The sequence below is a fragment of the Sciurus vulgaris genome (genome assembly GCF_902686455.1).
Source record: "Sciurus vulgaris genome assembly, chromosome: 13".
NCBI lineage: Eukaryota > Metazoa > Chordata > Mammalia > Rodentia > Sciuridae > Sciurus > Sciurus vulgaris.
In genome coordinates, this window is record NC_136474.1 from 82,020,027 (window position 1) to 82,031,057 (window position 11,031).

General features: G+C 45.7%; 1 long non-coding RNA gene across 1 annotated transcript; it reads left to right on the forward strand.

Annotated features, from left to right (window-relative positions):
• The first annotated feature begins 2,245 nt into the window (after positions 1–2,245).
• On the forward strand, positions 2,246–8,877 carry LOC306643395. Its single transcript, XR_013758927.1, has 3 exons — positions 2,246–2,431; positions 5,707–6,049; positions 7,288–8,877. It is a non-coding gene; the product is annotated as an uncharacterized lncRNA (long non-coding RNA).
• Positions 8,878–11,031: the final 2,154 nt, after the last annotated feature.

The following is an 11,031-nucleotide window of genomic DNA, read 5'->3' on the forward strand; positions in this document are numbered from 1 at the left end:
AGTTGGACTCCTCTGGTCTCTTTCTTTACTAGTGGAATACATAACCAATTAGTCGATATAGCCCGTGACCTTTGCGATTTCTCTACTTCCATCTTTGTTTTTCTCTATTCATTATCAAAGACTAATCCACTTCTGTTTCACCTGAGGTTTCAGAGCAAATGACAAGCAAGTATTCTCAGTGTTGCTACACAGACAGGAAACTAGGCTCAGAAATATAACATTTCTTGTCCAAAGGCAAAAACCCAAATGGCAAGGAATCTTGAATGAGTTTCAGGATTCCCATTTCCCAAACCTCAGCATCCCTCCTGGCAAAAATATAGCATTCTTCACTGAACCTGCTCACCTCCACCCACCCACCTAATTTCAAAACGCCTGCAGCTCCTGATGGGAAGACGAGGAGTCTGTCACCTACCAGGGTGGAGCCTGCTGCCAGCTGCAACCAGTAGAAAGTTGCCTGATTTTCTTTCCCCCCCATTGGTGAAGCCCACTTTTGCAGCCTGTATCTGAGCACAAACATTAGTGATCTAGATTTTCCAAGCTGATCTGCAACCTTTCGGGATTTGAAGCTATCTTCTCTCAAAAGAACACTTCCCACTTTATTTCTTAAAAAAATAAAAAGTCAGTTTTAAAGGCAGCCGAGGAAGGGTTTGCATGATTTGCCAGAAGTTTGGAAAAGATTTATCCTGTCTCTCAAATTCAGAATCTTTGCAAGCACCATGGCTGGGAATTTAAACAAAATCATCTGAAAGTTGAACATGTGCTTCAGCATGGTTTTCAAAATGAAAAGGAAACTTCCAGCAAAAAGACATCACAGACCAAGAGAAGTGGAGGAAATTGACACCAGATGAGCTCAGGGTGAAGCCTGGTGAGGCGGGGAAGTCGTCCTGCCCTTGGAGAGAATGTCCACGTGGGCATCCCTCAGGAATCTGTTGCGCTTTAAAGGAGAAACCCCTACAGGCATTCTGAAAGACATATGATTGCTGTGACCACGAGAAGCAAGAAAAACACAAGCCAGCTTCAACACTGCAGCGCCAGTAGTATGACCTTCAAAAAGATCATGGAGACACCATCTCCGCTGAGCAAAGCTGGAGAACACAGGGCCTTGAGGATTCCAGAGGGCCTCGGGGCGTTTCCTGCATTTCACCATGAACTTTGGGGTTTTATCCAAGATGTGCCACACAAGTGCTCAGCACTTGTGGGTCAACCCTGTCTTTTCTAGGGCTGGGATGCAGGATGACCTCAGGTGGTCAGATGACCCCAGGGAAGGAACCCCATGGGAAGTTCAGGAGCAAGAGCGGGACCAGGACCAACAGGCAGCAGAAACTCTTTGGGCTCACTTCTTGAGATGGGTTCTCAGGCAGAAGCGAGAAAAAGCCAGAGCATATTCTGATAGTTACTTTTACCTGGAAGTAAACATGACCACTAAGAGGAAGAGTGGGATGGGCTGATGGAACAGGCTGCTGAAGGCTGCCCTGCTCATCACCAGCTCATCACCAGCTTTCACCAGAAAAGCCAGACTCACTTCAGATGGAGTCACTCTCTTTAGTTATTCTCTTTAGAGAGGGTAATGAAACAGTTTCGTTTTAAAGCTTAAGAAAGCAAACTGCCAAAATGGCCCGAAGAGGAAAAGAAATGACAGGACATTAAAAGTCACAGCTGACAGAAGAACTCGTTTAGGACCACGGCAGCCTGCGCAGTCAGTTGCTGTTGCTCTGTGTCTGTCCTGATTCCAGGTTGTGAGCTCAGGTGGCCTCGCTCCCCTTGTGTCCTCCAGCTTAGCTGATAGGAGGAGCTTCAGAAACAATGGCTGGTGTGAACAAGTGAACAGATCGCAAGCCCTTCAGGCAGGACCGGCTCAAGAGGAGGATGAGATTGGTTTCCAAATATTGGTCAAGACCCTAACTTAGGATGTGCCAAGGATATATTTAATTTAATGTGTTCATATGCCTGGGTGGCTTTTCTGCTTCTAGAAGCCTGAGGGGAAGACGAGGTAATGCGCTGGGGTCGTCCTGTGAAGACAGAGCTAAACGAGGTTAAGGCAGGTTTCTAAGGAGAGACGTGCTCTGCAGGGGCAGCTGCCTGCTCCACCCTGTGGGCTTCCATGCCTGCCTGCTGGCGGAGAGGGGGATGCTGGGTGTTCTGTCTTGCCGAGTGTTTGACCAAAGGTGATGCTGACTTAGTGGACTAAGGTCATGCCCTCCCTTCCCCCACAATCAATAATTTAATGTGACTTATCAGAAAGAGAAAGAATTGTTTACTTTTAAACCCTGGATCCCATAAAGGGAGAGGGGAGAGGCCTAAAAGCCACAGAAGCTCAGGGATCTGGCCCACGGCTGCCCCTGCCCAGACCGCAGAAATAGGGAGCATGGAAGGCACCATCCTGCTGGCTAGAGGAGCGGCCCTGGGCTTGAGAAGACCAGCACAAAATGAGGTAAGTGCCTTTCTCCAGGGGCCTCCAGTTTCTCTGTGTGAATTAGGCTGCTCTTCAGGAGGGAAGAGAGTGAGCTGCTGACTCGGGTGTCTAAAGACCCACACGTCACCTGAGGAACCCCAAGTGTTGAACACACCATGTTTAAATTTTCTGCATGACTCTTCACTTTCTTCAGAAAACCTGGGGAAAACTGGAGACTTTCTGGAAGGTTCTTCTCACTCCCGTGGAAGGGAAGGGTGAGGCTAGGGAGAAGCAGAGGGTCAGAGGCAATGTGAACTTTCATTTCTGCCCTTGGAGTGACAGCACAGTAAGGTACTTCCCATTTATCAGTAACACCAAGACCTTCAATCAGGATTCCACCAGTGTGACAGGCTTTGGTGTATTTGACCAGGAACCCTCCCCTTTCCTGTGCTTCGGGGCAAGTACACAGGCAAAATCCCCTGTGCATTGCTCTTGTCCTTCTGAAGTGCTGGCATTGGAGCTGCTTCTTTGTGTCAGTCTGACTTGTATTGTTTCCTCAGTGGCACTAGAAATAGCTGGCCACTGCACAGAAATGAAACTGGTCCCTTGGAATCCCCAAGCCTCAGCAATTGTCTTTAGAAAGAGTCCACTGAGGTCCCAACTTGGTGGGGAATTCACCAGTGATCTCCTCTCCACCCCTGGTTGGTGGTAAACACTGATAAAAATGCATGAAGAAGATTTCCTGATTTTCCCTTCTACCTGGGTTTCTAAGATGCTGCTTTGCCCCCCTGTTGTCAAGAACCTTCTATTTTAAAAGTTCCACATGCTTTTAAAATGACACGACTAAGAAGTGTGATACTGACTTCCTTTGTCTTCACCTCGACTGTAAGAGTCTTAAAAGATCAAATGGATGCATTTAACATGTCTATTTCATATGACAGTTAAATGTGGGCTTGGAATAAAAATACTTCTCCATGTATTTTTTGCTTTTTAGGAAATCTTTTTTGGTCTTATTAAGGGGTTAGTTTTGCAGAAAGGTGGCACTTCACAGTCCCTAAAGCACTCTCTTTTGACCCTTTGGGGTTGCTCCTTGAATAGTCTAAGCCCTCAGGAATGAAATACTGAAACATAGACAAGCTGAAATCTGACCTGGGAAAGAATGGGAGAGTTGCAATATTCCTGGCACATGTGAGTCTAATGTGTCTTTCTGGGAGCTGTGGTGTGCACAGATACTTACCTGAGACAAATTTGCTGAAACCAAGTCCTGCTTGTTTTCATACTTACAGGTTCAATGGAAAAACTGCATTGAGAATTGACCACAGCAGCTAGAAACGCCGGCAGGTTCAGTCCCGCTTAGTTTCCTAGACAGCCATTAGCAAAGCTTTATTTAGCTTTAATAGTCATTGAGGAATGCCTCACGCTCCATGGCCCTTAGGGAGCTCTCAGGATGTAAGTCACACAGAGAGATGGCAGGAGAGTCACAGGATGAGATCAGAAGCTTTGAGAAGCTGAGATCCCACAGCGCCTTTTCTAAGCTGTGGACAACTCTGCTGGCATTTGAACAAGTCATCCTGATTGATACTCAACACCTTTTTCTTAAGCATTATTTTTCCCCACAGGAAAAAATAGGCATTATTATTTCCCAATCATCTTATAAACTTTGTGTGTGTGTGTGTATGTGTGTGTGTGTGTGTGTGTGTGTGTGTGTATGTGTGTGTGAGTGTGTTGAAACTTGAACCCAGGGCTTTGTGCAATGCCAGGCCAGTTTTCTACCAGAGTCATTTCCTAAGCCCTCCTATTGGATATTAATTGGTATTATTTAAATTCAATTGTTAAATTTGAAAATGATAGAACATACATTTTAAACCTGCAGAATAAGAGACTGCGTGAAAAAAAAAATATATATATATATACACACATACATATATATATTAAAAAAAATCCAAGAGTAGCTCCTGGCATTCACCTGAGGTCCCTCTCTCAGCAGCACCAACATTCATGTTTGTGGCAGACAAGGGTAGACCCCAACTCCTAAATATCAGAAAAGGGTTTGCCAAGGAGAAATTTTTATTAGGAAATCCAGAAGGAAAAAAATGGCTCAACATTTTTAAAAAAATCTAAGCAGGTACAGTGGACAAGCCTATAATCCCAGGTACTTGGGAGGCTGAGGCAGGAGGATAGAAAGTGAGAGGCCAGCCTGGCCAACGTAGCAAGACTGACTCAAAATGAAAAATAAAAGGGGCTGGAGATGTAGCCAGTGGTAGTGCACCCCTGGGTTCAATTCTTTTCCCCCAAAATATTCAAAATTATAGTTATTTTTCTCATTACAAAATTACTACATAAATTGCAAAAATTAATCAATGCAGAGACATTAAAGCATAATTCCTCCACCTGAAAGTAGCCCTGGTTAATATCTGATGTTTTTGCTTCCTTTTTTTTTTTTTTTTTTTTTTTTTTGGTGGGGCCTGACCCTTGGACTTTTGTTTTTTATTTGTTTATTTATTTATTTATTTATTTATTTATTTTATTGTAATCAAATGGGATACATGTTGTTTCTCTGTACATGACGTAAAGGCATACCATTTGTGTAATCATAAATTTACATACAGTAATGTTGTTTCATTCATTCTGTTATTTTTCCCCTTCCCCCCACCCCTCCCACCCCTCTTTTCCCTCTACACAGTTCTTCCTTCCTCCATACTTGCCCCCCTCCCTAACCCTAACACTAACCCTTCCCTCCCCCCATTATGTGTCATCATCCACTTATTAGCAATATCATTCTTCCTTTGGCTTTTTGAGATTGGCTTATCTCACTTAGCATGATATTCTCCAATTTCATCCATTTGCCTGCAAAAGCCATAATTTTATCATTCTTTATGGCTGAGTAATATTCCATTGGTTTTTGCTTCCTTGTATATAACTTTTCACAGAAAGGGGTTCTGCTGTGTATGTTGCTTTGCACATTACTTCAATATTCGATAAAAAATCTTGATATTCTTTCCAAGTCAACAACCATTTTTCTGCAACATCAATTAAATAACTATGGAGTATCATAAATATATAGCCCTTCTCCTATAGTTAGACATTTAGGTCATTTCCAGATTTTACTATTATACACAAAGTCGCCATGGATAACTTGAGCTGTACATTTTTCTATAATTTTTTTTTTTTTTTACTTTTTCCTTCACATGCATTTCTGGGTCATAGAAATAGAGCAGAGGAATTTGGTTAAGACTTTAACTGTAATGCATTAACTTCCTCCTCTCTTTTCTTCTTCCTTGTTTACTCTTCCTTCCCTTGTCTGTCATTTGCAGAGTGTCCAAAGCCCAGAGCAAACAGAGCTCTCACGGACCAGTGGAACTCAGGCACTGCACCAAGGCCCTGAGGAGTGGGCTGAGCCCTGACCCAGGGTGCCGCTGGCGGGCACGTCTGGAGGACCCTCTCCATTAATGAATGGTTGCCTTCTCCTCGCTTCTTCCCAGCTCGAGCTGAATTGTGATGGCAGCAACATCCCTGGAGCTGGAGATTTCTGTTCCAAATTCCTCAGGCTGACGAAGCTGGATGAGCCTGGTTGACTTGTAAGAAGAGCAGCAGGGAAAGGCAAGGACTCCACAGCCCATCACGAGTGTGTCGCCAGGCTGCACCTGCAATGCTAAGGTTTGTGGTAGGGACGGGGGCCAGTTGGAACTCCAGGGTTTGCGTCCGTTGTCTGAGTCCAGTAGAGCTGACTGCGTGGCAAGTGCCACCTGAAGAGAGCTGGGCCTGGGGGCACTTCCCTGCTGCCTCGCAAGGGACAGCATCCTGTGAAGTCAAGCCGGGGCCATAGAGAGGAACCAAAGGAAGTCAGTCCTGTAGTGGAAGATAAGCAAACCTACACAGTGAACGAGGAAGGAGAGTCGGTGGGCTCAGCACGCCAACCCCATGGAAGCTGGGTGGCGATCGCAGCGCGCTTGAAGAGGGTGGTTTCACAGTGCCGGGGGATGAGGGGCATTTTTACCAGAAAATGCAGAAAGGTCCATTTCCGGTTCTTCAATCCAGGCCGGTTTCACGGTTAAAGCAAGGCTCTGGTCACATGTTAACAACTCCCTTATCCTGGGGGGCGGGAAATAGCCCATGCCCAGCTTTCCCTTTTCCCAGCATTTGGGGAAAAAGAAAGAGTAGGTAAAATGCTTTTATTTCCTCTCATTCTCCAACATGGGCAGGGGCTCACATAATAGTTGGAAACCCTCTTTAACAGGAAACCTGAGTGACCCCAGAAGGCATTTACTCACTGAGCTCCCTTTTTGCTACAAAATGAGTATTATCAGCCAAAACTGGACTACTCCCCTCTTTCTCCATCATTTCTCCTTGTGTAACTGCCCTCACTGCCACCCACCTCGGTAGTGGAAAACGGCTGTGGTGGATCAGATTTACAGTCTGAGCACTGTGGGATGCCTCCCTGGCCAACTGGTGCCGCCGAGAGGAGCTCACGGCTCAACACTGTCTCGCCTTCGAAAGTAATTCTAATTTTCTTAGACTGCAGCTTTGATCCCATTTACTGATGATGAATTGGGAAACATGATCAGATGCGCATTGGGGAGGATCCATTAATCTGATGAGTTATTCCCATTTATAATGCAGTCTTGTGCTAAGTAGTTGTGTTCTAGAATCTGTCCCCCCTGGGAATTCTTTCTCTCAGTCCTTTGAGAAAACGGATGAAAATAGATTTCCCATCCATTTCCAAAGGGGGGGTCTTTGCTGTCTGCGGGAGGCCTTTGCTGGGTAGTGGGAACGCCCGGCAGAGGAGGCCTCCATTAACACTATTACAGAACACACAACCCTTCCCTGCATGAGGCCTTCTCTCTCCCTCTTGCTCAAGTTGCTCAATACCCATGATCCTTCTTTCCTCTGCTCAGGTCATATATATGGAGCTGGTGAGGATTCCTGATGGCGGGCAGTGACAGTGGTGGAATGTGGGGGCGAAGCTGACTCCTTCCCAGCAACAGATTTTCCTTAGCAGAGCTGTGGAGTGTGACAATGGTGTTTGTGTCCAAACTATCAAACGCCATTATCACACTAAATAGCTACTGTTAGGCAATCCTTCCGCTCAATAAGTGTCTTGACATATGTTCAGTCTGGGCAAGAAGGTTTGTCATATACCAGTGCTCTATACCAGTGCTCTCAACTTCTGAATAAAGTCTGGCGCTCTGTTGCTTATATGTCTGTCTCAACCCTGCCTTTCCCCTGCCATTGTTAAATAGATGGTGATTCTGATGATGCAGAAAGAAAAACCTACTCGAACTGGGTTTTCTCCACTGTCCTCTCACAACACAGATGGCTTCTGGCCCCAGATGTGTGGAGATTTCTTCACACTAGCAAGTAAGCAATTAATTCTGCAGTGGATACCGACTGGGTGTCCTCTAATCCACTTCAATTCTGACGCTGACGACCAGGAGACAGCAACAGATCCCACAGAGTGGGGGCTCAGTCCCCATGACTCCGCTTGAGATGCCAATCCCAAGTTCCAGGTCATTTTCCCTTGTGCTTCTGACCTGCTGCCTGAAATCAACAATAGTCTCCTTGGGTTCAACTAATTTGCTTGAGTGGCTCGCAGACTCAGGGAAATGCTTCCTTACATTTGCCAAGTTGTTATAAAGGACAAGGAGGGAGAGAGGGAGAGATGCATAGCACAAGGTGTGAATAGGTGAGGGCCCAGGTGCCCTCTCCAAGAGCACCGTCCTCCAGGAACCTCCACATGCTCAGTTACCTGGAAACTCTCCACACACTGTTTTTTGTTGTTGTTGCTGTTGTTTGTTTGTCTTGGTACCAAGGATTGAATCCAGGGGCACTTAACCACCAAGCCACATCCCAAGCACTTTCTTAAAATTCTGAGACAGGGTCTCACTAAGTTGCTTAGGGCCCCACTAAGTTGCTGAGGCTGGCTTCGAACTCATGATCCTCCTGCCTCAGACTCGTGAGCCCCTGGGATTACAGGTGTGCACCACCCACCTGGCCTTTTGGAGTTTTTATAGAGACTTTATCGCATAGGTGTGAATGAAGCATGGACAACCGTGTTGAAATGTGATTGGATAAAAAGGGGACGATCTTTTGCTAAGACTGTGGGAAACCCACCAGGCTGTCTGCTCCCATTCTTCTTGGGTCTCTCTGTGCAGAACTCCTGTGGGCATGGGGCAGGACCCCCTACAATGAAGAGGCTTTAAACCTGCCATGAGACAAGGTAGGTAGAATTTATGAGCCAGGGACTGAGGGTGAAAACTGAAAAATATCATATTATCACAATGATGATAAATTTTCTTATTAGAGTCCCCCCGTGTACCCAGCACCAAGTGAGGTACCTGATAATCATTCAACCCATGCTTATTGAGTTGAGCGAGTCATTTGGGAAGCATGAGGTACAGAAAACTAAAATTGGGTTAGATCTAGGTTATTCAAGCCACAGGCTCAGGGGTGCTAAAGTAAGGTCTATGACTCCTCCTCTTTCATCACTGAACACCCCTTATAATAAATTTGTACATGGCTTCAATAACCTTTCAGAAATTCTGGAATATATTTGATTTCTACTGCTTTTAACCAATTACCAGGCTGATTGCTGAATTTGTATGCTAGGTCCTTCTTTATGTTTCAATGAATTACTATCAAAAAATCACGTATAAACTATAAGGTTAGTGGCCACAGAAAATCTGAACTCCTTAAAGCTGCGCAGCTTCTGCAACAGTTGGCTCAGCGGGGTGGTTTGGTTGGGAACCTCTCTCTGAGAGGCATCTGGAGTAAGGAGCAGTTTCTGTGTGTGGCTAAGGCCTCCCTCCTGTGGCTTGGCTTTATGAGCTAGTCTATGTTTAATCAAATTTCTAGGGTTGGATCAACTATCAGAAACAAATCATTCAATCAACAACCATTTGTTTATCAAATAAATATGTGTAGAGTGATTCCCACATGCCCGGCACTGTCCCAGGCCCCAGAGAAACTTTTAAATGTGTCTGACATTATTTCCAGAGATAGACATTCACTGACTCACATTCTGTTTGGGGGTCTTCTACTGCTTCCAGTTACATTTGCTGTGAAACCCAATGAGCAAATCAATTCCAAGTTCCTTGCTAGAAAGTTCCACTCGAGTGCAGCCCACACTGTCGAAAAAACACCCCAGACCCCCCTGAAATCATCAACACTCTTTCCTTTGTGTGTGTGTGTGTGTGTGTGTGCGTGTGTGTGTGTTTCCAGAGAGATCACTAATTGAATGAGCATTGCTAGAGGGCTTCACTATTGCAGAAAACTTACTGTCTTGCACACTGTTTCATCTGACCAACACAGGGAAAAGAGGGTAAGTATGGTCCCCCACCCACAGAGGGCAAGCTGAGACTCTGGATGCTCCTGAACCATCTGGTCATGCACCCACAACTCAACATGGAGGTCTTAAATCTAAAGGCTAGGTGCTTTATGTGCAGCTTCCTTGGCCTGGTTATTCCACAAAACCCCAAGCTCCATGGCTGAGTTCATGTAGAAACCAGGTCAATCACGCCACTGTTTGATCAATGTTCTCCGCCTCCCATGTGCTGGGTCAATAGACTCTGAGGGAAAACCCATAAATAAGAGAGGGATGTGTCATGCCACAGTCTCTCTTTGTGAGGGTTCCTAATGCAGGAAAAGCCCAACCTGGCACAACGCTGTCATGGAAAAATGAAAGGAAAGAGAAGGAACGTCTTTGTGGTGGTTCTGAGGTCAGGAAGCGGGTGGCCAATCTGTGCAGGCGTGGAGCGACATCTCAGTGACTTCACCAACAGAGGCATGCCTGAAGGCCCCGACTCTTCGGGCTCTGAATTGTTCCCAGGTTTGAGGGCATTGTGAACGCTTGATCCTATACACGCCTCTCCCCTCTTCTCACCCTGAGACTTCTGATGAAAGTGAACTGGCAGCAAAGAGAAGGGCATTCTTTCTTTGCTACCAGCTTGGCTCATTTGTTGTCTTATTATGATAACTGCCTGGGTTATTCTGCATTCAGGATCAAGATTGGAGGCCTGCTCGTTCAGTAGATCTCTAAGGAACACACATAGAAGGCCCAAGTTCCACAGCCCCACTTTAAAAACACATTTAATAAAATCCTGCTGCTCCAAATCCGTGATGATAGAGCATCCTTCAGACCAGCTTTCATCTCCTCTCCTGCCCCAGGAATGCTCTGGCTAGTCATTTCCAATAAAGGGTTCCTGGGGATGCTTGCTGTCTCCAAATGCACTTTGCAAGATGAAAAGGGCCACTTGGACATGCCGTCACAATCACGCTGGAGTGGGGGCGGCATAGCACCAGGCAGCCGCAGTGAGATGTTTTCCTCTCCAGGAGGCGGGCCTCTTGAGTCCGACTTTGCTTGGTGGATGGCGCTGGTAAGGCCCTATGAGTCCTTTCATCTTAGCACAGTGTGTCCCTTGAACATGACAGTTACCACTAGGGCGTGCCCTACTTTTCATCCAGCTCAGGGTAGGATCTGCCATATGTCAATGGTTCATCCACACATACTTCTCAACTCTTTCTTGAACCTATAAAATTCTCCACTTGTTTATTTCTTCACAGTATTGCCTTTAGTATCACTTAGTATCAGAAATATTTTCAGTTTTAAAAAATGGACATGGGTTTCAGCAGTTTGCAGTACT